This window comes from Cavia porcellus, unplaced genomic scaffold, assembly GCF_034190915.1.
Source record: "Cavia porcellus strain 051 isolate PalLab524CR breed Dunkin Hartley unplaced genomic scaffold, mCavPor4.1 scaffold_24, whole genome shotgun sequence".
In the NCBI taxonomy this organism is placed as follows: Eukaryota; Metazoa; Chordata; class Mammalia; order Rodentia; family Caviidae; genus Cavia; species Cavia porcellus.
In genome coordinates this window covers 2,167,424-2,192,630 of record NW_026947507.1, presented here as the reverse complement: position 1 = coordinate 2,192,630, position 25,207 = coordinate 2,167,424, and the positions used below count along the sequence as shown (strand labels likewise).

Sequence of the window (25,207 nt, the reverse complement as noted above, 5' to 3'; positions counted from 1 at the left end):
CCCCGGCGCTGGGAGGGCGCGATCGGGAAGCGCCGCGCCGCGCCGCCCGGCCGAGCGCCCCCACGTGACCGGCGGAGGCGCCGCGTGTTCCCGGCACCGCCCCGGGGCGGGAGCCGCGGCCGAGAGCCGGCTGCGGGACTGGGGGCGCTGGCCGGCGCCGGCCCGGGAGGCGACCCCGCTGGGCCGGGAGGCCGACCTCGCCGCGGTGGTGCTGCGGGCCCTCCCGGGGCTGGCGCGCGCCCGACCTCTGTGGGCCCTGCGTCTCTAAGGATTCCTTTTTCTTCTCCAGAGCGCGAGATCCGCTGGCTTCCCTTACTCATCCTTTACCGGCGCCCCTTCCATCCACCCTCCATCCAAACCGCGGCGGAACTGGCAGGACTCGGGGCCTGGTCTCCCTGCAGAAGCTGAGAGCGAGGTGGTAGTTAAACAAAAGAAAGGAGGAGAGTGGGCAACCATTCATTCATTTGGTAAATATTTCTAGGTGCCCTATTTTGTGCCAGACCAATTAAAAGTGCAGGTTTTCCGCTCCCCTGGGGACGGCTTTGAGCGAGGAACTCCCTGGCCTAATGCAGGTCTTTGGGATAGGAACCCTAGAAGGTGTTTTGGCCAAGGTGTCCCTAATATCTTCAATGTAAACACTTGAAACAAATGCCGTACCCGTAGTAGTTCAGTGCCTGTTATGTTATGGTTTCCAGAAAATGATGACTTTCGGGCAGAAGTCACAGGTCCGAACCCAATTCACATTCACTTTACTGTTAGTCCTTGAGTGTGTGTATCTGTGGTGTGTGTGATTAGAGACTGAACCCAGAGTCTTCCAAGTGAGCTACCACCCCAGTCCTTTCTGTATGTTTCAGAGACAGGATCTCACTAAGTTGCAGTTTCCCAGGCTGGGCTTAGACTTGTAGTCCTCTTGCTTCAGCCTCCCGAACTGCTAGGATTACAGGGTGCACCACCACACCTGGCTAAATTGCTTTTATTTATTTCAGTATTGGGGAATGAATCCAGGGCACTCACACCATACCACTGAGCTCCCAGCCTTAGGGTGTCTCTTCAGAAAAAGAGAGACAAATCTGCCTCGGTGATTTTGTTACCCAGATGTGATTTGCATCCTATAACTGGAAGATGCTAACCAGGGCGGCTAACTATGTCCTAGATCTCTGACAACTCAGGTAAAACATGGATTTTTTTTTTTTTTTTTTTTTTTTTTTTTTTTTGTACTGGGAATCGAATTCAGGGCCTTGTGATTGCCAGGCAAGCGCTTGTGCTGCTGAGTTATATACCCGGTTAGAATGCGGCTAATTTAACCTCAGGGTTAATCTACACCCACTTCGAAGGTTTTCCTGGGAGATAGTATTACTTGGGTACCCCAGTCTTCCAGATAGTAAGAAGTATACAAGAAAAATTCTGTCATGGAGGCTGATTTTTTACTCTACAGAGGTAGAAAAGTATCTAAAGATGTTAAGTGACTTCCTAATCTGGTAGCAAGGTAAATGATAGAGCCAGTTTGCTAACTCTCCAAATGGGGTGATGCCCTTTAATGCATCACTCTCTTGATGATCTTAAGCCAAACCCCAAATCCTCTGTTCTTCTGCTGCTTTTAACACGAACCTGAACCACAGAGGAGATAGGACAGAAGAAATTAGCAGCTTCTTACTCCATCATAAATGAGTAAACTCAGGTCCTCAAGTAGTTTAGATTATATCTAAATAACATGTGCTCCCCGCTAGAAGCCATCAGAAAATTGATATGCTTCCATTTCAATTGTTTTTTTTTTAACCTGTACTCTGGCTGTGTCAGTAGGCAATCAGTCATTTGCTTCATCTGATAAAGAGGACTGGGTAGGATAGAGAACACCACAGGGCTGGGGCCAGACTTGGTAGGACTGAGTTTGTTCAACAGAAATGATTCTTTCAGTTCCCTTTGGCCTGCAAAATGTTGATGCAGTTAGTGTTGCTGTAGGAAGCCTCCTGGTCTGAAGCTCGACCAAGAATTCTTTGAAAGTCACATTTGGAAAAGAAAAAAAAAAAAAAGAAAAAGAAAAAGAAAGAGAATCAAATCAGAGAACTCCAAGAAAAGAAGTTGTGTTCACATAGCTGGTCATGGTGGTGCATGCCTGTAATCCCAGCATTCCAGAGGCTGAGGCAGGAGGATTGTGAGTTTGAGACCAGCTTGCACTACGGAGAGACTTTAAAGCCAACCTGAACTGCATAGTGAAACCCTGCCTCAAAAGAGGAGAAGAGGAGGAGGAGGAGGAGCAGGAGGAGAAGGAGGGGGAGGAGGAGGAGGAGGAGAAGTAAGCAGAAATTATGTTCAGTATACTTCTTTAATCCAGGCAAGAAGGACTTATTCCTTGAACACTCATCATGGCCCTCATCTAGTGATGCTGTATCCGTGTAGTTGTTTCATCATGATGGGCCAACTTATTGCTCCTCTACCTTAAAAGCACACCTGGTGTGAAGAGAGCCTCAAGCCCTGGATGGGGAGTTTGCATCCAGACTGTGAACCAGTGGCCCAGGCATGGCACCACTGGGAGGTAACAGGACCTTGAAGAGATAGAGCCCGTTGGGAAATTTTAGGTAATGGTGGTGGATGGGTGAAGGGAAATGTGAGAAACCTCTTCCTCTTTCTCTCTTTTGGTTCCCAGCTGCCCTGAGGTGTGCAGCTCCCTCTGGCTGTGTGCACTGTCTACTGTGATGTGCTGCTAAGCAGTGGGGCCAGTCTATCTCTGAGCTGAAACAAATCATCTCTCTTTATACGTTGGTTATAGCAAGTTTCTGATACAGTAACAAAGCCAATTAACATAAAGAGCAAAAAGTTCTTCATAGTTGTTCAAAAGCAGTTGTTCGTGAGCACACCCCTGGGCCTGGGGTCTTCACTGTAGCTGTGGGCACACACAGCTCCTCTCACTGCATGAGTAGGATGAGAAGACGATGCTTGAGCATGCCATGGTTGTTGGCATGTTGTCACATGTTTGGGCTTGTGTAACCTGGGCCTCCGTTGGTACTTTTGCCCTCATCCTGAAAATAGTATAGATATTTTTAAAAACCACCTCAGTTTGGAAAAGGGTATTTCTATTATTAGAAGTGTATTTGCCTTGAATGTGTATGTCATATCATAGACCTCATCTATCAGCTTTTCAAAAGCTTTCCAGTATAGGCCTTTTAAATTACATGCATCCTGTTTCATTTACACTGATGCCGTTATCATGTGAGCGGCTGCCCTGTGATGGCAGTGGCATCCATGGACACTGGCTTTGTTCCAGAACCCAGACCCCATAGAAACACACATTAAGGAGAAAAGAAATATTTGTGAAGAGGTGGTACCTTGAGATAGGCCTTAAGAGGGGAGGCTAGGGGAAGGGTGGGCACCCCCAGATAGAGGCCCCACATCTACACAGCATCAGTACCAGGCTCGATGCTACAGGATACCTGGCTAAGACTGTCGACCAGCTATCTGCTTGTCACCTTTGAGCTCCATCTTCTACACCCTGGGTTCCCTCTGTTTTTGACACATGTCTCTCTTGACCTCACTAACCCCCTAACGATAGTTCTAGGGTCTTAGTTTCTTCCCTGAAAGATGTGTTACCCGGACTCCCTTTTTGGGCCCAGAAATCTGGCTTCCATCCCAGCATCATGTCGTCAGTTACGCTCTCTAAAAAGTCAGCTCACACTTCTTCCTCCTTCACCTTCCACAGTTGAAAAAGGGGAATTTCCTTTGGAAATGTTCTCCTCACCTGAGCTGGAGGATGTCTAGTATCTAGTTTAAGGTTTAGATTTTCAAAAAGAGCCTTATAAAGACCAATTATTTCCTTCTAGATGTCAAATTTGCAGTTAAAATAAGTGCTCCCAACTGACCCACTGTAATCACTCAGGCAAAGTCCAGGACTTGACAAGGTATGGACAGCTTCTTATAATAGCACTTGATCACTGTGGGGTTTTTTTTCTTATTCTGCTTATATTAAAGATGCATAAGCCTAAAAATCAAACAAGTAGTCTTTCCACTGAACCTGTTTCCAGTAACAATTTAAGCATTTATTTTAGATGAGACAGTATCCCAATTTGCACAAGGTTAAGGGGTTTCCCAGGATGAGAGACATTGTGTGCTTAAAACCTGGACAACTCTAGGAAACTAGTACAGTTAGATCTCCTACTTGGTCTTTAGAAAGAGTCTTTTATCTTCTTTTGCCCTTGGAACTCAGAAAGCACAGGTCCCCAGAAATGCAGCATTTTCACTTGCTTCTGCTGCTACAGACTTTCAGAATAGGTCTGATTACATTGAATTACCTGCTTTCTGATTTAGAAGACAAGACGTTTGTGGGATGGAAGTTCTAACTTTGGAGGATGGAAACTACCTGTCTGGTCTTGAAAGGAAACTTGGCAGCCTTCATAGTGCAATGTGAATGAGCCAGGGGCTGGGTTACAGTGCTTCATGAGGGATTGAAGAACAATGCTCCATGAACTCTAGAGATGCTGGGGACTTATCCAGAAAAAGAGAGAGCTTTCCATGTTTTAATCTCTGGTAATTTTAGATCCATCCAATATGTTGCTTTAAGTAATCAGCAGTGCTTTATCTTGTCTGGTAAGAAATAACTAAGAGAATGGTCTCACCTCCATGATTTTAATTAGACCACGTCCTTGGCTTGACTTTACAGAAACGGAAGGAATCAAAGGAAAAAGACAAAGAGAAAAGGATCTGTCTAAAATATTTTAGGCTTATTCCTAAGAAAAAGATTAGCAATAAACCTTAAGAACTGACATCCACATAGTCATGTTTACTGTGACACTATTCACAGTAACCAAGATGTGGAACCATCATCTGATGAGTGCCTATCATCAGATGATAAAAGTAAAATGTGGTAAATACATGCACTGGATGATTAGTCAGCCGTAAAAAACGAAAGCCTGTCATTTACAGTAAAATATATGGAACCAGAGAACGTTAAGTGAAATAAGCCAGACACTGAATGCTGAGTACTGAATGTTCTCCCTCATAGGCGGAAGCTAAAAACAGTTGCCCTGAATGTAGATTAATAATTTCTAGAGCTTAGGAAGCAGGAGAGAAAAAAGAGGGTAAATAATGGAAGGCTGGACTTGACGGGTACACATGGTAAGCATATGTTGAAAATATCACACTGAAACTCACTAATGTGTACAATTAGTACATGGTAGTCAAAAGTAAATAATTTTAAAACTGACATCAAACCTGGGATACTGGAACATGCCTCTCTGGGAAGCTGAGACAGGAGGATGTCAAGTTCAAGCCAGCAATTTGGCAAGACCCTTCCTCAAAATAAAACATGCTGGAGATATAGCTCAATGCATTTGTCCCAGATTCAATTCCTATTAATATATATTTATTATGTATACATATAAATGTATGTTATATGTGTAGGTATGTATATATTTAACATCAAATAGTTTAGCTAAAAAAGGTCTCACAAGTCATGTCATCAAAACTCCTGACACTGGGTCTCACCAAGTATTTAAGCATAATTACCAGTCACAATATCAGGTGTGTATTGAAGGTTTCCTATGGACCCAGGCACTGTGCTATATGCTTTTCATGGCATATTTTATTTAGCCTTCATGAACTCCCTGAATAGTCAATTCCATTATTATCCTCATTTTTATAGGTTAAAAAAAACTCTCAAAAAACAAAAGTAGAGCTATTGAGTGGCAGAATCCAGACTCAAGCACCCTCAGAAAATCGGCGCCTGCACTATTCACTGAAGGCTTGGAAAGGTGGAGGGACCAGTTCTAAGTTCCCCGGGTGTGCACAGGACACTGTAGGTAGTGGAGCAGGGCTCATGCCCGATTTTCAAGACAAACTGAACTTTGCTCTTATAAAGTCAAACAATATAGTAGGCAGTCAGCAGCTCAGCAAACAGTATTCCAAGGTTTAACATCTGTCATTAAATGTTACTGCAAAAAACAATTCTATGCCAGTTGTTTGATTTTAACCCAAAAGGAATTAATATTAGTATTGACAAAATCTAGACTTCAGTTAGAGGGCATCTCAGACTTCATATTTTGATAAGGGCATTTGAAAAAAGAAGACTTAATTTATTAAGTTCAGGTTAAGGACAAAGAATTTGACATCTGTTGTCCGAGTTAAACTTTTCCTAAGCATGTCTCACTTCTCTTTCCCATTTTAATGAATCTGCCTTGGACATGTTGTCTGATCTCAATGCAAGCCAGTTCCTATCAGCAATGGCTAAGAAACCTGCAGAGTCGTCACCTATCCACAAACAAAAACATAAAAAATTTGCTCAAGACACTGGTGCCCCCAGAGAGCAAAGGCAAAATTGTACCAGTATAACTGTTGTTTTTTCTTTCCCTTGCTCTACAGAAAACAAATTTATTTTGGAATGGGCAGCATTAAATTGAACATTGAATCTTTTTGTATTTCCAAGTCAAGTGGGAACACACAGACTCCCTACCAAGGAAAATTAACTGCCATGTATTTTTAGCATCCGTTGAAAGTATTTTCAGCTGAAGACAGGAGCCAGTTTACTTCACTGAAGTTGGAAGGATTTACCATAGTGTCACCTTAAATTCTAGAAATTTCCTTGGGGTTATGTAATCATGTGGCTACCCCAACCCCTCCACTGCCCCCACTCTCAGTCCCAGCTCTGGAATGGACATTTTGTGAGGAAAGAGAGGGAAATAAGCTGAGTAAAAGAGAAATGGAAAACATCTGTGAAATAGTTTTGAGAAACGAGCTAACTATAGCACACTTGGCCCTTAAAAATGAAGCACATCCAGGAGGAGGGAGTGGAGAGAACCGGGTGCAGAGAGGGGCACCCCACTCCGCTTCATGCCCAGTGCTGAAGGTAGGCCGTGCACAGGGCCGCCCACGGGGCTTTGTGGAAGCGTGTGGTGTCTGTGTGCAGCACAGAGCAAGGTCTCCCTCTGCACACTCCATGGTGCCGTGGAGGCCGCCCAGGGACGTGAGCTTCTATGCACTCCTCCAAGCGTGGTGTGCCCAGCGCAGGAGGCCTGCAGCCCTGATAAGGAAGTTCCCGCGACCGGCCCGAAATGTAGTCAGATCTGATTAACGGCAAAGGGTTCGTCTGTCTGGATAGCTTTGACAAACATTTCCCACTTTATTTTTTTATTTTTATTTTAAAGAGAATAAAAGCAAACAAAACAAAGCAGAATAAAGCTAATCAGAACACAGCAATGAAAGTGATACACAACTTCAAAACAAGAGAGTACCAAATCAACAATGGCTACCATAAGCCTCTTCTGAATAGCTGCCCATCCCATCAGACACAATAAAATCAAACAAACAGAACATAATAAAACCAGTTAAAGCAATGAAAGCATGCTTTAAAGAGAATGAAACCAAACAAAATAAAACAGAACAAAGCCAAAACACTTAAAGTGATACAAGATTTCAAAACAAGATAATGTGAAATCAACGGTGCTTCTTGTTGGCTTCAAAATAGCTGCCCATACCATCAGACACAATAAAATCAAACGAAACAAAACAAGAAAAGAAACCAATCAAAACAGAACAATGAATATAATGAAACGATGAAATAGAACAGAACAAAACAGAACAATTTGAATTTCAAAAACAGGACAAAAGGAAATCCCCATATTTGATGTATTGCACATTATTATCCTCTTAATAGATGCTCAGACTACTTGTCTTAGGCTGAAAAAGTCAATAAAACAATAGAAGCATTGAGTTGTTTTGGTACCTCTGATGCTAATCAACTCAGCCTGTCCTCCAAATCAGCTTACTGGGAGTGTTCACCTCTCAGTCCAAGTGCAAGTTAGCTCACAAGAAGGTTGACTTGGCTTCTTGTTCTACCTGCTGCTCCTCGGGCCCAGCAGGGCTTCTGCCGACTCACAGGAAGGGCAGATTTGGCTTGTTCTCCCTCCAGGACCCGCACAGCTTGCATAGGAACACAGGAAGGGCAAATTGGCTTCTTCTTCTTGTTACTTCTCTCTGGCCCACATTTCCTATTTTAGAAAGTAAATTCATTTAACTCCTGGTATTTAAGTAAATGTTTTAATTTTTATTAGCATAAAGCTGTGTCTGCTTTCTGTTACTGTGACATAATTGACTCATAAAAAGAAGGGTTTATTTTGGCTCACAGTTTGGGAATTTGTTTGTTTTTGTTTTCCGACAAATTTTCACTGTGTAGTTCAGGGTGGCCCTGAACTCACTATCTAGCCCAGGCTGACCTTGAATTCATGGCAATCCTCATGTCTCGGCCTCCTGAGTGCTGAAATTACAGGCATGTGCCACCACTTGGCTCACAGTTTTGAAGATTTAAGTCCATGACCCACTCACTCCTTTGTTTTGGGCTGGTAGTGGCCCAAATCATGGCAGAAACATGTGGCATAACACACTGTTTACATCATAGCCAGGAAATGAAAGAGAACAGGAAAAAGAGGCCAGGGTCCAAATGTCTCTGCAAAGAATGCCTCCCCAAAGCCTAAGACTCCCACTAAGCCTCATCTCCTAAAGGTTGCACCACCTCCCAATACCAAGATGATAGTAAGCCTTGAACACGTAGAACTTCGGGGACACCCTAGATGCAAAGCATAGCAAACATACACACATACAGTATATACATACGTACATAGGCATACGGATGTATGTATTTTTTGAAACAGGGTCTCACTATCAGTTCAGCCTAGCCTTGAACTCATATGTAGCCCAGGCCAGCCTTGAACTCTCAGACTCACAGTGATCCTCTTGCTTCAGCTTCCCAAGTGCTAGGATTATAGGCGTGTGTCACCATAACCAGCATCATATATTTGTTAGAAAACAAGGAAGTCAAAGTTATTATTTATGTTCCCCTGATACTTCTACTTCTGTAACAAAAGAGTTTCTGTTTACTCTTTTATCAAAAAACTAAAAAATCTAATTCCTTATCTACATTCCACTTCATCTTATGCAATGGTGATCGCCCTGGAAATAATACCGTGTATATGTCCTGGGTATGTGTCCTGGATATGTCATTATATAGGCATCATGGTTCTGATTAACCCACAAATGTATTAATAATATGTATGCAAGGCCATGTCTAAGGTGTCGGAATACAAGATAACTTGAGACGATTCCTTTGTTCTCTACAAAGCTCATTTGTGTGCTATTGATTAGGATAGTTTTCAGAAGCTGTGGAGTCTGGTAGGAGACTATTTCAAATGAGACTCTTTCAAATTTATAGAAGATTTGTTGGCAGTCTAGATAAAGTAGCTAGCAGGCACCCCAATTTGGTTCCTTTGTTCTCAAACTACAGTGGTGTTCAGGTATTGAGGAACAATTTAAGGAAGCCCTTCCCTTCCTCTGTAGACGAATATTGTTCCCTATGGTTCTTGAGTATAATTATATTAACATTTAATTTACATTTTCAAAACTACACTTGGAATACATTTATTAGGGATTAGGGTTTGTTCTAATGCAAAATACTAAATTTATTTGTCCTTAGATTGGTTTATTTTAATAAGGCTTTTAAGCAAGTTTAACACAATGTACAAATCGAATGCAAATCGACTCCAGCATTAACTGGAAAAATGAGAGAGGAGTTTAGCTCACACCCTGCATTTGCCATAATTACCATCCCCGCAGTGCGTCATTGCTTTGTTGGAGACTGAACTGTATTTAACTAGCATCAAACTTGCAGGTTTTCTCTCCAATTTTAGTGTTCACTTTCTTGCAGATGAAAATTTTTTAAATGTATCATTTTCATTTATTTATGAATCCCCTGTAGAAAACACTAAATCTGACAGGATCATGAAACATGGTTTTAGAGACATGCTTGGTATGATGCACCACCCTTTGGTATCCACATAAATTCAGTGATTCTCTTTCGTCTCCTGTACCCTGCACTCTGCCTTCAGACTATTAGACCTGCTGTAGGCATTTAATCAGAACTAGGCAAAATCCCTCATCTAGGTATTTGGATGTGGGATTGGGAAAAAGAAAAATAGGATTTCTCTGGGTCTAGATAGTAAATTTGGATCCAAAAGCAGCCATGACCAAACGATAAGAGACATTTCAAAGCAAAGCCAGTCTATCAAAAAAGAAAGTCAGTAAACTGGTTCATCAAGAAGGAAAAAAGCAACTGGAAAATAACAGATACACAGGACAGAATGTATTTCTGGCTTTCCAACATTTTCGTTTTTAATTGGTATTCTTGAGTCCTAGTACATTCCTTTCCCTGAAGACTTATAATAAATTCCCTAATTTTGCTATGGTGCCCTTGAAATGTTTTTTTTTTTTTTTTCTTTGAAGCTAAAAGAATCTTAACATACAGAAAATTTTATCTGGAAGTGAGTTTTCAAATTACAGTCCATCAAAGAAAATGCCTATGTCAAAGCAGATGGGGTGACAAGCATGTGGTCCCTCGACTTAGAAACAGTGGGTTGGCGTACATTCAGTTCTTTCAGCAATACGGAGAAAAACTTTAGACCAAGGTTCTGTTCCCAAAAAGAGACAGAGGAAAGCAGAGTACACATACCAATGTGTGCAAGAAGCCTTTCTGACGATACCCAGCCACCTAACTCTGCTGAAAGCCAGACTAAATACCATCTAAAAAGACAACGAATCATGTCTCCTAGTAGCAATCAAATTCTATGTTGAACCGTTTTTGAAACTCAAATTTGAATATTTGTTTAGAAAATGTATAATCTTGGTATTTGGGATGATAATTGTTGAGAAAAACCAGAGGAGTTGAGGATTTCAACTGTAAAAGTTTCAACTTTAACTCCCCAAGTACACTACATGCACCCTCTCTATTCCATTCCATTCATCCAGCCAGATAAATGTGAGAAACAGTTTAGCCCCAATGAGTTTAACTACATTCATCAACTTGATGATATTTAAGAACAAAAAGTGCCATCATAAAGTAGAGAAAATATTGTCAATACCTATGGCATAGAGTTTATATTCAAAATAGGTAAGGAGTTCTGCCAATGCACAAAAATGAGTATTATAATAGCAAGACAGATAAAACAGCTTTCTTTGAGAAAAATGCAAGTAGCTAATAGACACAAAAGATCTTCAACTCAAAAATCATCAAAGAAATGCAAATTAAAATAGGGTACTTACTCAGTCCATTGTTTCTTGTGTTGTAAGGAAATACCTGAGTCTGAGTATGTTATAAAGAAGTATGTTATGCTGCATTTGGCTCACATCCCTGGAGTGTCAAGTGCACAGCACTGGCATCAGCTCAGCTCCAGGTGAAGATAAGGAAGCACCCAGTGGTGATGGCATCGCGATGGAGGAGCACACACCTGAGAGGCTGTTACCGCAACAGGAAGCCACAGCAGCCAGGAGTGGCCAGGCCTGCTCTCCTCTAACAACCCTCTCATGGGAGCTGGGTCAGGGTCCCACAAGAACTACCTCATCTCTCCCTTGGGCAGCATCTCCAACAAGCCTTAAGCCCCTTCTCTTAAAAGCCTACCACCTCTTAACATTGCACGGCGAGAATTAGGCTCCCAACACCTGCAACTGTGGAGGGCACACTTGAATGATATCCAGAGAACAATGGCACTCTCGATCTTGTCTGGCTAAAGGCAACGAAGAGAACAATTTCATCTCCCTGATTTTAGTTAGGCCACACCTTTCATGGTTAGCTTTACAGAAACGGAGGAAATCAGAGGATAAACAGAAGGAAGAAAAGAAATCAAAATCTTAAGCTTTTTCCAAAGAGGATTAAAAATAAACTTTCAAAACTGACATCACAGGCCAGGAATGGTGGCATATAATCCCAGCACTCAGAAGGCTGAGGCAGGAGGATTGTTGCATGTTCAAGACCATTCTGGGCAACAAAGTAAGCTCAAGGCCATACCGTACTGCATAGCGAGACTCTGTCTCAAAAAGCCCAAAAAAAAAAAAAAATTGACACCATATACCCATGTTTATTGTGACACTTTTTACAACAACCAAGATACAAAGCCAGTTAAGGTGCCCAGCAGTAGATGAAATAGATAAATAAAGTGTGGTAAGTACATGCAATGGAAAATTATTCTTTCCATAAAAAAAGAATGAAGGCCTTTTATATCCACTAAATTGGATGGAACAGGAGGTCTTTGTTTTAAGTGAAATAAAGAGATACCTTATTTCATCTGTCAAATTGGTGTGGAGTTTTAAACATCCAGTAATAGTAGGAGAACAGGGAAAGGAGGCACTTTCAGGTAGGATGGGTAGAAAGGCAATTAATACAACCTATGTGGAGCATTTAATAAGATACAGTAAAACCAAGACATTTTCTTGGGGATTGTTCTAAGGAAATAAAGATACACCCAAAGGTCCACATAAAAGGATACTGAATAGAGGAAATTGAAAACACGCTAGATTCCCAACAGTAGAACAATGTTGCCATGTGGGCTGGGGATTTAGCTCAGTGGCATAAGCACCTGCCTGGCAAGTGCGTGGTCAGGAGTTCACTCCCTGGTACTACACACACAAAAAATGTTCCCCTGAATATATGATCAGATTCATGTAGACATTAACATTTGTTTTCTAGGGCCTGGAGATGTGGCTGTGTGCTTAGTACATACAAGGCATGGTTCAATCCCCAGCACCACCTTGAGAAAATGATTTCCAACAGAAGTTAATAACTTCTAAAAAACATCTGTGCTGTTCATTTTGTTGCAAATATCAAAATACAATTCTTCAAATAAAGCACAGATCCAAAAAAAAAAAGCAAGAACCTATTTTAGCTACATACATAATCTCTCTCTGTCTCTCTCTGTCTCTCTCTCTCTCTCTCTCTATATATATATATATATATAGAGAGAGAGAGAGAGAGAATATCCATTAATTGTAAAAGCCAAGAAATATATTGTACATTAAATTTTTAATGGTTACTTCTGCTTGCTAGAGTTATCACTTTTATTTTCTTTCTTTTTAATTCTCCAAATTTTTTGTTCTGTTCTGTTCTGCTCCATTTTGTTTTGTTTTTTGAGATAGGATCTCACTAGGTAGTAAAGATGGCCTTGAACTCATTATGTAGCCCAAGTTGATCCTCCTGCCTCAGCCTCCCAAGAGCTGGGGTTACAAGCATGCACTACCACACCTGGTCCAAATTTTCTATAACACATGTCTTCATCATCATAATAAATTATATATGAAAAATTCATGCAAAAAGATTATTTTTATTTAAACAATCTCAAAAAGTACTTCTTACATTAAATGCTGCATTTCTATATTTCAGCTTATGATTCCTGGTGAGCAAATACGTTCCATGAGGAAATCCCCATCCTTCCTGGAACATCAGTCTAAACTTCCTGCCTACCCTTAACACAACCCTTATCCAGCATGTGCAGTTTCTCCAAGTTAATTGCAAGAGACTCATAAAATTGGGGATTTTAAAATATGCTTCAACAATGTCAGGAATCTGGTTGCTTAGTATAATACAAAACATTTCCACAACTTTAGCTTTTAGCTAAAAAAAAAATTTAAAAAGTTGGTGTGGGTGAAGTTCTGCAAATGCTACATTAGCTGAGCTTTGATCCTGCCGGCTCCTCTGTGCCACTCCTGCCTTTTAGACGTCGTATTTCTCCACTGCTTCTTCCTCGTTGTGCGGAATGGGCATGTTCATGGAGGAGCAGGCAGATGTTAAGAGGAAGTAAGGGAGAAGAGAAAGTGAGTTTAGTAGGAAGGAGAACCGTCTGGGCTTGTGACTAGCATCCTGCCCCACCCTGCATGCACCTGGCATTTGAACAGAGGACGGAGCTTAAGGTTCCATGCTAGTTAATACAGACATAGTAGCAGATGGCAGGTGGCAGCGCCTGGCACTGTGAATGACAGGGCAGGGCACACATTTGGGCCAGCATGACCTCTCACACCAGTCCACTGAAGTTCATAGGTCCCTGATCAGGTGGTAGTAAAACCGGCTTTGCATCTGAAGCGAACTTTTTACTCTGTGACCTTCAGCAGAGTGCAGAGCACCCTGCAGTGTGGTTCCCATTCCCCCGTGGCAGGAAGGAGCTGAACTATAGCAGTTTATTTTTCAATCAATTAATTTTTTAAAAATTGACACAAAATATATGTATTTATCATGTATATCATAGTGTTTTGAAGTACATATCCATTGTGGAATGCTTAAATCTAGCTGATTAACAGATCTGTTACCTCACATCATTAATTTTTGTTGTGAAAACATTTACCATTCACTTTTTTCCAGCATTTTCAAAGAATGCAATATATGGGAACTAACCTACAATAGGTATCATGCACTGATTGTAGCTGTGTAACTATAAATATGAACCATCTCCTGACATCTGATTCTGAATTTCCGAGTCTGACATGGACATCAGAGGATCCATAAAGAGAAGAAGTTTTACACAGAATGACATACATTTTTCAAGGGAAAAGAGCTACACCTTTTATCCTGCTCTCAGTTCATGAATCCAAGAGGGACTGTGACCCACTGAGTTTATGGTTAACATTTAAATTCCATTTAACATTAGTATTTCTATGATTCTCCATTTATGCATATTTTAAATAACACTTTTAATTGATTAGAGAAATCCATTTAAACCATGTTAAAGTGTAGGCAGACTTCAAATTGATGAGACTAGTGTAAAGTGAAAATTATGTTTTTCAATTTTAAGAGCAGTTCTCTATATATACCAAAATACAGAAGATTTATTAAAATAATTAAATATATTTGATGTCAATGAAGAAAATTTTGCATTGAGACTAACATAATTTACTGGCTTTTTCCACCTAATTAGAATATTTTTAAATTGATATATGTTAAAGATGACTAAATTCAGTGTTAACACTGTACAATTCTGATGCTGCCCTTAGTATAATATTTTCAAATAAACTGGAAAGAAGTAGGAAAGTCAAGAACTAATTCCAAGACTCTCAACTTCATCAATATGTAAATAATACAATTATAATGAATTCAGGATCTTCAGATTTCCACTACCTTCTGGATATGGATAATGCAAAATTCTGCGCACATTAGGGTCTCTGACCCTTACCTGCTCTTCCAAGAGACCACATTAGAAATGGCTTTATCATGATGCAGGCACGTAGCATCTTGTGCTTTAGAAGCCAACTTCAAATGCACTGGGAAATTCTGTCTGGAACCAACCTTCCCTGGCAGTGTCTTTGCCAGGGTAATGGACGTACCAGGCCACATCCTGCTTTTCTGATGAGCAAGAGCTCATCTCACTGCTCTGGGTGCTCTGCGATGATGTGCAACAGAGCACAGAGCAACCAGAAAACAAAAGCATAGTGTGGCCCTGCAGCTATGGTGAGCATTTTGTTTTTATTTTTAAAGTATTTAATCTAGGACTGTTAGAACACCAGTAAACATGTTACAAAGCATTAAATTCAATCACTACATCCTGAGATGCCTGAGATTTATCTCTGACTCTGCAGAGTATGTTAGCATTTATTTTAAGCACAGCTGTGCCCCTAAAGGGTTCAGCACATTTGAAAATACATATGGAAATAAAACAAGTAAAACTTATTATGAGACCATGTGACATATATGAGGAAACTAGCTATAAAAAGCAAGGCAATTCTGCAACTTGTTATGACATGAGTGCACCTTGAAACCCAATGGTAAGTAAGATAAGCCAGTCATAGAAGAACGTGTGTGGTTCCATGTATGTGAGGTACCTAGAGTTGCAGAGTCACCAGATGGAACTTAGAATGGTGGCTGCCATACTACTGAGGGAGGAGGGTGGAATGGGGAGTTGATATTTAGTGGATACTGAGTTTCAGTTTGAGAGAAGGAAAAAATTCTGGAAGCAAATGGTGATGATCATGCAGCAGTGTGACTAGGCTTAATTACACTGAAATGCAGCCATAGAAATGATTAAGATGATAAATTTTGTGTTACATATATTTAAAGAGAACCCACTGAATTGTAAAGGAGGAGGAGGAGGAGCAAAGAAAGAAAAGAATCATGAGACAGTGAAGGAAATTTAAACACTAACTAGATATGCAATGATATAAGGAAGTATTTTTAAAAACTCTCGTATAGTGGTACATAATGAACTATTTACAGCACAAATGATGTTTGTCTTCCTTTAGAGTAATCTTCTGGGAGAAACAAGGGAAGCATAAATGAGATAATGTTTGCCATGAATGGATTAGATGTAAAAAGAGAAAATGAGAATATTTAGTCTTGAGCAAATGACTCTTTAAGTCATGTAATGTAGTTTGCACTTCTGGTAACTAATTTAGAAGCAGTTACTATTTCCGAATTTAAAAGCTTCAAGTGAGAAATTGGTTCTTTGTGACAACAAGTGACTTAGTTGCTATAAATGTTCTTTTGAGAATGTGTCCCTCAACCTGTATCATGGTCCACAAAGTCAGTTTCTGTCTCAACAGAAATACACAGTCTGTTAACTTACCGGCTCCTGGTTGCATTAATGTTCACCTCTTACTTAGTTTAAAAATGGAATATTGTGCAGACTTTCTCAGAGTCTAATTTTACTTTTGATTCTTCAAACATTATGAGATGATTCCAAAAATCAGTATGACCAGAAGGATCACACAACTCTACTATTATCTGGAATTATCTCTTAATAGCGACAGTGACCCTGAACACTGACTTGATTTTGGAATCTTCCGGAAAGTTTACAAATAGTGATTTCTAGATCCTCCCCCCAGAAAGGCTGATTTATTTGATCTAGAATGTGGGGAGCTTTTAAAGTACAACCAAGAGGAAAATCATCATAGAAGAGTCTGAAATCACGGATTTTTCAACGTAAATCCTGGGATTGGAAGCCAAAGAGAAGGCAAAATCAAAGGACTATAAGCATAATAGATTCTAGATTTTCTGTAATTGTAAATGTTTTAGCCTATTTCAACATTGTCATTAATGGTCTCGTCTTCTTTGCCCTGGGGTTACTTCTCAGAAGTGTCGAGCTCTTACATTACACTGGGCTAGGATGAAAAGAGTGTCAAGAGAACAGTATTGTAGACAACCGAGTTAGAAACATTCTAGGCAATCAGACAGGCCCTTCCCTCGAGGGAGTCACTGCAGAAGACCAGAACACATGGCAGCTTCGGCTGGAGGGCCATGTGTTGAAGGCCCGGCCTCAAGATGGAACGACTAGGCCTACATGTCCCCCAGGGGACAAGATAATTGATATCATTTGGCCCAGCAGCTATCAGTAACCCTGGTGGGTGGCCAGGCCCTCCTGACCCACCCCTTCCTAAAGAGCTCCTTGTTCCTTCCATGTCCACTTGCTACCTCACTGCTTCCCCACTGGATCAGTATCACCTAAGCAGCCGTCCTCATAGTGTTGACTCACACTGTCCCCGCCCTTGTGATTTTGTTCTATGAAACTTCCTTTGAGAAATGGGCTCCTTGGCAACCTACTTTTGGATTCCCTCCTGTCTCTCAGGAACTGCCTCTCTCGGTAAAGTTTTCTTACTTTTAATCTCCATCGTTCCTTAGAATTCATTCTTTGGTTTTTGGGGAACGTGAACTCAGCATATCTGGCATCTAGCAAGCTGAGAGTTATATTATTTCCCCTATATCAACATACGTGAGATAAAGTGTGCGAAACACTGCTTAAAAATAACAAGCTATAAAAATGTGAGGGAAACCAAAACTTTGAAGAGATGCATGAAGTGTACAGAACAGAAATGGTTATTAGTATGACATAAACTGCCTCAAAAATTGTGTGTGTGTGTATGTGTGTGTGTGTGTGTGTGAGCATGCGCGTGCATATGTGTTGCTGGGAATTGATCCAGGGGTTTTTCACTGAGCTTGCCCAGACTTTTTGTTTTAATTTATTTTTTTATTTTGAGACAAGTCTTCACTAAGTTGTTAAATTAGCAAAACTGGGCTCAAAATTGCTATTCTCTTCCCGCAGCATTCCAGAGTGCTATAATGATAGGCATATGCCAACATCCTGGGGTTTAAAACTAATTCTTAATACACACACACGCACACACATTCACACACACACATCTACTTTTATTTTGGAGGTGAGTGATTCCATCATCAATCACTTTTACTTGCTGGAAAATGAATGTAGTTTTTCGTGACTGAAAATTCTACCCATTCCAATGCTTACTGTTTAAACAGAGCCCTTTTGGAACAGGCTGGTTATTCATTTATGTAGTGCAGATCTGTCTCTACGAAGTCACACCATGTACAGTTTTGTTTTCTATTAAGTTCTCACACCTGGTTTGTATTTGGTGCGCTTAACTGTGCATGGTAACAAATGTAACACAGAAAATTAGATGCAAATGAAGGAAGAAAGAATTACAAGAAAAGTGTGTTTTTTAATAAACAAGAAAAAGCACATGACTTTAGCTCTGTAAGTTCTAAGACTAGAAGCTGTCACCCTCAGGGACTCAGCCTTGGCCCCCCGTTGGGAGCTTCCAGCCCCCCCCCCCCCCCCGGCTCTGGGTTTGGGGTCCTTGTCACTTCATTACCCACAAGCCCTCTTACAGAGCCCTTCCTCCTACTCTGCCCCAGGCGCTGGGGCTTCCATCTGGTGTTCTCAGCAGCAACCAGCCTGGTGTCATCATTCAACACCCCTATTTAGACACTCCCTTAATGCCTCTTGTTTAGTCTGGCTCATTGGGTGTTGCCCATAAAAAGCGCATGGCTTTTGTAATCACCACTAGTGCAGGCTGTGTGACTAATCGGTCAGTGCCCTGCCTCTCTGTTATCGTTGGTGAAGTGAGTCAGTTTCATCTTTGGCTGGTGCTCGTGTATGTCACGCCCTGCTTTCTGATAGTTGAGTCTAAGCTGCATTTGTTCCAGACTTTCAATGTTGTTTTGAAGTGTATTTGTTTTCTTCCAACAAACGTATTCTATGTTGTCTCTCAAGAGTGGACCTATCGCCACAGAAACCTGAGAAATTTTTAACAATGCTAGCCCACTATGCAGAATTCCCCAAAACCATTTATCTTCCCCAAAACCATTTATCTGGCCCTTGTATCAAAAACACACAGGTCATCATGCATGTACCAGATATTTACAATGTGCTGGGTACTTTCCCTACAGACTTCCTTAAAGAATAAAGTTTAAGTTGGATGTAGCGGTGCATGCCTGCAGTCCCAGCACTTGGGAGGCAGAGAGAAGAGTGTCACCACAAGTTGGAGGCCAGCCTGGGCTACATAGTGATTTCAAGGACAGCCTGACCTATGTAGGGAGACACTGTCTCAAAAAACAAACAACCCCCCCCATACAAGAAAGTTTATTTTAAAGCAGATTTAGATTTACAGAAAAATCTCTGTAAGATAGTACAGAGATTCCCATATATTCCACACCCATCCCCCCACTTTTAACATCTTATATCTGCATGGTACTTGTTACAGTTAATGTAAAAACATAATATATATCAATATTGATACAACACAATTAACATCCATACTTATTCATATTTCTTTAGTTCTATATTTTGTGTTTTTTCTCTCCAAGACCCTATCTTAGACATAATAACACCAAGTCCCTCAAGCTCCTCCTGACTGACAGATTCCCAGACTATCTTTCACTTTGCTGAACATGACAGCTTCAGTGAGTGCTGGTCAGGAATTCTGTAGGATGTCCCTAGTTGGGATTTGTTCACTGGTTTTCTCATTAGACTGGGGCTGCGCCTTCCTGGGAGGAAGATGGCCAAGGTAGAATCCCATTGTTAACACACCGCGCTATGGACGCATGCTGTCAGCGTGACTCAGCACTGTTGATCTTATCTGAGGGACGCTGGTTTCTCTCCTATCAAGCTGCCCTCCTTCCCCAATTCTGCACTCTTTGGGAGGAAGTTATACTACACATCCTAAAGGGGCAGGACGCTATGGCACAGCTCCTCTGGGACGGATATAACCCCAAATGATTTGAAGTCCTTATTTAGGCATTTAGTTATATCTGTATGGACTAAAGGATTTTATTTTTATACTTTGTTATAATCCAACACTTATTTGTTTTCTTGCTCACAGTTTTCCAGCTTTGGCCATGGGGAGCTTTTACACTTGGCTCCCTTTGACATCTGTGTGTGTGTGTGTGTGTGTGTGTGTGTGTGTGTGTCTGTGTGAGAGAGAGAGAGAGAGGAAGAGAGGGAGGGCATGGAGGAAGCACTTTTTCAATTTCTGGCTCTATGATATGTGCCAGCTGATTGTATATTTGTGCTCCAAACCTGAGTTGGTCATTTCTTCAAGTTCCTTTTATTGGAGCATGTTGTCAGAAATCAAGAACTGGGTACTAATACTGATGGGGTGACTTTGAGTGACAGCCAAACAAGAAAGCAAGTATAGGTAGATAAGGTTACAATAACCCAGGAACTTATATATTTGCATAGATACTTCTGTATGCAACCATGTGTCTCTATTAAGCTAAATATGAATTCAGTGGGATGTCTTCAACTCTGTCCATTGCCACAGAGATCACTCTGGCTTTCTTCCCTTTCTCCAACAGGCAGAAACCTGGCTTCCGCCATCTGCCATCATATATGTAACTGTTCAATTCTAGTATGCATTTGCTTAATTGTTAAATTCCAGTATCAGAACTGTTAGCTCATGGGAGTCATTTTCTAAGAGTTAAAAAGGAGAATACGACAGTACTGTCCACATAGGGTAAAATGGAGAGGAAGGTCAGAGAAGAGAAAAATGCAGGGGTTTGCTTTTGAATTGTAGTTCAACTTCTGTGAAAAAGTAACTTATTTTCTCCCTGGTACTGCTGCCTCTTGACTCAACACTTCTTTTGCTCCCTTCCTCCTGCACCACTCAGCCGTCATCATCCCTAATGGGGGTGTGGGTGCACCTTAGAGTGCATCACCCCGTCCTGAGCTGTGAGGCCACAGCACAGCGGGAAGCAGTAGTGGCTGGCTGAGCTATCAGCAGACGGGCACTGACTGGTCTAGATTTTCACACAAGAAGAGACAGCTATGGGGAGTAAAATGAGCATTTGCACTTGCCCTTCATCAAGACCCAGCCATACCTGTCATAGTCTGTGTCCCTTTATTGATCTGTCATCAGTAAACCAATTATTCAGGTACTATTTTCATCTATTGCCAGCTGGCAATTTTAGGAATAAACCCATGTTCACGTTCCAAATATGGCCTGATGCCTGGAAATTCATGATAATATATAGGAAAGAACAAGCGTTCCTGCAAAGGGAAATGTAACATTTCCCCTTGCATGAGAAGAGTCAGAATTTAGGTTTCTTGAAGGTAGAAAAGGGTACAGTGGAAGGAAACAAGGTTCTGGAGACCTGAGTGTGAATCCTAGTGCTTCTTAACAGTAGAACCACCTCGGGCTAAGTATTTGCTGATGTTTGCATTGAATTGATATTAAACTAATAAATATGAATTATTAAAATCATGTTTAAATGATATGTTTTATTAATATTAGGAATGACTTGTGACAAAACTCAGCATTTTATAGTGAAGAGTGGCTCTTTTATGGTGGTCATACCTGCAGTGCCGGTACTTTGGGAAGCCAAGGCAGGAAGATCACAATTTGAAGCCCAGCCTGGCCTTGTTTAAAAAAAATGGGAGAAATGAAAGAAAAAGGGGGAAGGAGAGAAAGAGAGAGCATGGGCACTGAGGATGTAACTTATTGTGAGGGCCTTTGCTTCAATCCCCAGTACCCTGCCCTTCCCAGAAAGTGAATTGTCATGTCTACAAATTTATAAATGATTTAGGGGACGGAGGAATCCTGGAATGGAACTCAGAACTTGGGCAACCATTCGCTGCACAAGAATGTAAGACAACCTTGATGACGGAGATGAAGAGAAAAACGTCAACTCTGTTACACTGCAAATGAGCACGGTCTCAGACCAACACTGTCAGGCAGAAAGCACTGTTCGTAGCGCTGTGCTCCAGTTGGGAGTGGATGTTAAACTCCCAGAAAGCATCTCTAAACCAAGGGATGCACTCTTTTTGTTGTTTCTTTCCCTTAGGAGGAACACCCATCTTGAATGCCTCCCTGGGATGTAAGACAAGGGTTGAGAATGATGGACCTAGAAAAAACAGAAGAAGTCTATTAGAAACATCATTCCACAGGGATATATGCACAGTCATGTTTATAGCAGCACAGCTTGTAATAACTAAACCTTGGAATCACTCCAAATGCTCATCAATGGATGAATGGACAAAGAAGAAGTGGGTGTTTATATACAGTGGGGTACTACTCAGCCTTAAAGAGGGATAAACTTGAGACATTTCTAGGATAACCTTGAAACCATAATGTTAAGTGAAATAAATTGGACACACATCTGTAAACATCACATTGTTTCTCTGGTGTGAGAACCACAAGTGGAAATAAGGGCCAAAATATGTAATAGGTATTGTGAGACAGGAAGAAATGTTCACTAGGAGAAGGCTTGGGGAAAGGAATAAAGGATAAAGGGGAAAAGGTAATAGAAGGAAAAACGAAAACAGGTCTTTTGCAAATAAGAAGGGAGAAAAAGGTTAAAGGGAAGGAAAGAAATGGGGAAAAAAGAAATCGAGATATACTATGTATAGCTACAAATTCCCTGTGATGAATGTGATCATGTATAGTTAGAATGTCCCAATAAAATTAATTTTTAAAAAGGAGAGGAAGGAGCCAGGAACCAAATATAGACCCCTAAGATCATTCCTCCATGACCAACCCAGCACACCCCGAAGCACAATTTATTAATCTTCTAGGCAGCTCTCAAGCTAATCAAATGGATTGTTAAGCTTAATTGCTACATTTGTATTATCATCTTCACAAAAGAGTTTTATAAGTGAGCCAGACAATACATCAATTTAGATTTTGTTTCTTTTATATCAAAATTGCACCCTGAATTTGGGAGAAATGCCAACAAGTATAACAGAAGTCACTTTAACATGAGAGTATGCATTTGGGGTTTAAAACAACTAAAATATTAAGAAAATAGTTATTCATAAATAGCAGTTGGTTCTCGTTTAAATAGTTCCCATTAGGTACTAATGCTTGCCTTCCTCTCTCTCTCTCACCCTGCCCTCCTCTCCAAAATTTTGTTATTACCCTGGATTTAGGAATTGCTGTTTATAGAAAGACCAGAAACAGGAGCTGCTGGTTAATAATTGCTAAGTATCCATTTCAGAATGGTTACTCAGTAACACTTGTAGGTCACATCCACAGTCCAGGAACTCATGTGAGCTTGCTACTCACTCTTCTGACCATCTATCTCACTTGGGTGGTTTTCAATTAAGAACAGCCTCTGGCATACAGGAGACCTGGATGCAATTCTAAGAATCAAAAAACAACAACAAAAAAAAAAGAAATCAAAGTTCCTATGGCAGATAGCAATTTTAAAAACTAAAATATACTTTTAAGTAAGGATTAACAGATTATTTAAACTCACAAAATAAGTTGGAAGCATTTAAATTCATGTTAAATAATTTTCACAAAAATGAAACAATATTCTAAAACCAGTCACTCTAACCCAGCCTCCTAAATCTTCATCTCTTTCTCCTCAGTTCCAGGAAACCAAGACAATATCCATAAAAGGGGAATAAACAAAGTATCAGTGATGGTCGTACTGATATTTACATTCTGTCCTTAAGCTGGACCTTTAACTCCCCGGTGTGAAGCCTCTTTCCTTGTCTGCACCTACCTCCTGTTTTTCACATGTGACATCCAAAGCTACAGAGCTCTGGGTGGAGGAGCAGCCACACCGCCCTGCCTTAGGCTGTGGCTGCTTCATTGCGAAGGAGGCTTGGATTAGAAGGAGCATCCCCAGTGCAGAAGGCTTACATCCTGGGAGAGACACTGAAGTTCAAAGACAACACAGAAAGCCAGCTATCAGGGATGACAGACTTATTCCGCTCAAACAGCTGCCTGTCTGTCAGATCCAAATTACTTATATTATATAGGCCTTGGTGTCCTTCAGTGCAGGGATGAGTCCAAGGTCTTTTCCAACAGACATTCTGTGATTCTTTTTTAAACTGCATTTTTAACATGCTTTTTGGTTTGTTTGCTTCTCACTTTTCTTTTCTTTGTAGAGACAGGGTCTTGCTCTGTAGTTCAACTGGGCTCAAACACTGTGTAGCTGTGGCTGGCCTTGAATGCAGGACCCTCTTGCCTCAGCCTCTCAAGTGCTGTGATTACAAGTGTGCACCACCATACCTGGCTTTAGTCTGTGATTCTAAGGGGAGCAAAGATCATTTTGAGGGAAAATTACTTAGAGGACTCTCTTCCAAGTGTTGTGCCACTGCTGTTATAGTGTGTGTGTGTGTGTGTGTGTGTGTGTGTGTGTGTGTGTGTTGAAGGGTGGGTAGGAGGAGAGAGAGATTCTTCCTTACACATCAACAGTTAAAAGCACGTTGAAAAAAAATCCACTGTGCTGTCTCATGTTCGGGCAAACAGGAATCAGGGCATCTTGACCTCAGGGTCCCGTGGAGACTGCCCGGAAGCCTGAAGAGCCTTCTAGCCCTGCTGAGACAGCATCCTTGCAGCACTGAGAGGAAGCTGAGGGGGCAGTGTGGGCGTCCTCAGGGCCCCAGCAGGATGAGCAAATGTGTGGCTGGCACTCAGCACCAAATGAACCCCTGACTGTCTCATTGGCCTTGCAGTTGTCTAGGAAGGAGGCGGAAAAAAACAAGCAATTTTCCCTATTCAAAATTAACTTTAGAAAGCTAACTGTAGGATGGAGTGCAGCTCACTAGGAAAGCGCTTGTGCAGCCTGTGCAAGGCTCTGTGTTTGATCCCCAACAGCACAAAGCGAGCAAGCAAACTAACTATGCATAGTACTTGCACAGTGGCCAGGGCATTATATGTGGGCCATTGTCTGCTTACAGATTTCTTTGCTATTTCTTTGCTATGGCTGTTAAATCTAAGACTTTGGACTGGAGGGTGATCTACAAAGTGCACAAGAGCTTGAGAGCCCATGCCATCGTCTCTGAATCTTTCTGTCCCTCCACAACTCTCCATTCCCCTTTCTCCCTCCCCTCCCAGCCTGCTAGCCCAGGCCTGGTCGCTGTCCAGCTGTCCTAGGGCCCTCTGGCTTAAGGAGCTGCTCACCTCTTCAGTAGTTCTGTGTGACCACACTTTCATTTCTCCTAAAGCCTCTCTGTTGGGTTCATGCAGACCCTGCCTACATCTGTTCCTTTCTCATGTGGCCCTAAGCTCCATGGAAGACCCCTGGCTATGGGCTTTCAAGTCCTCTACTGGCCCCTGGCCCTTTGCTTAGGAGCAACCTGCTTCTTGCCCTTTTTTGTAAACTCTCACTTCTGCCATTTGAGTCTCAGCTAAAATTCTTCATGTTCATTCATTCCTCAGCACCCTACACAACTACATA

The 25,207-nt window shown here is 41.4% G+C and overlaps 1 long non-coding RNA gene across 1 annotated transcript; it reads right to left on the bottom strand.

Annotated features, from left to right (window-relative positions):
• Window positions 1-20,782: 20,782 nt before the first annotated feature.
• On the bottom strand, window positions 20,783-24,127 carry LOC134472585 (uncharacterized). Its single transcript, XR_010042471.1, has 3 exons — window positions 23,525-24,127; window positions 22,933-23,156; window positions 20,783-21,919 (listed from the first exon to the last, which is right to left on the bottom strand). It is a non-coding gene; the product is annotated as an uncharacterized LOC134472585 (long non-coding RNA).
• Between the last annotated feature and the right edge of the window lie 1,080 nt (window positions 24,128-25,207).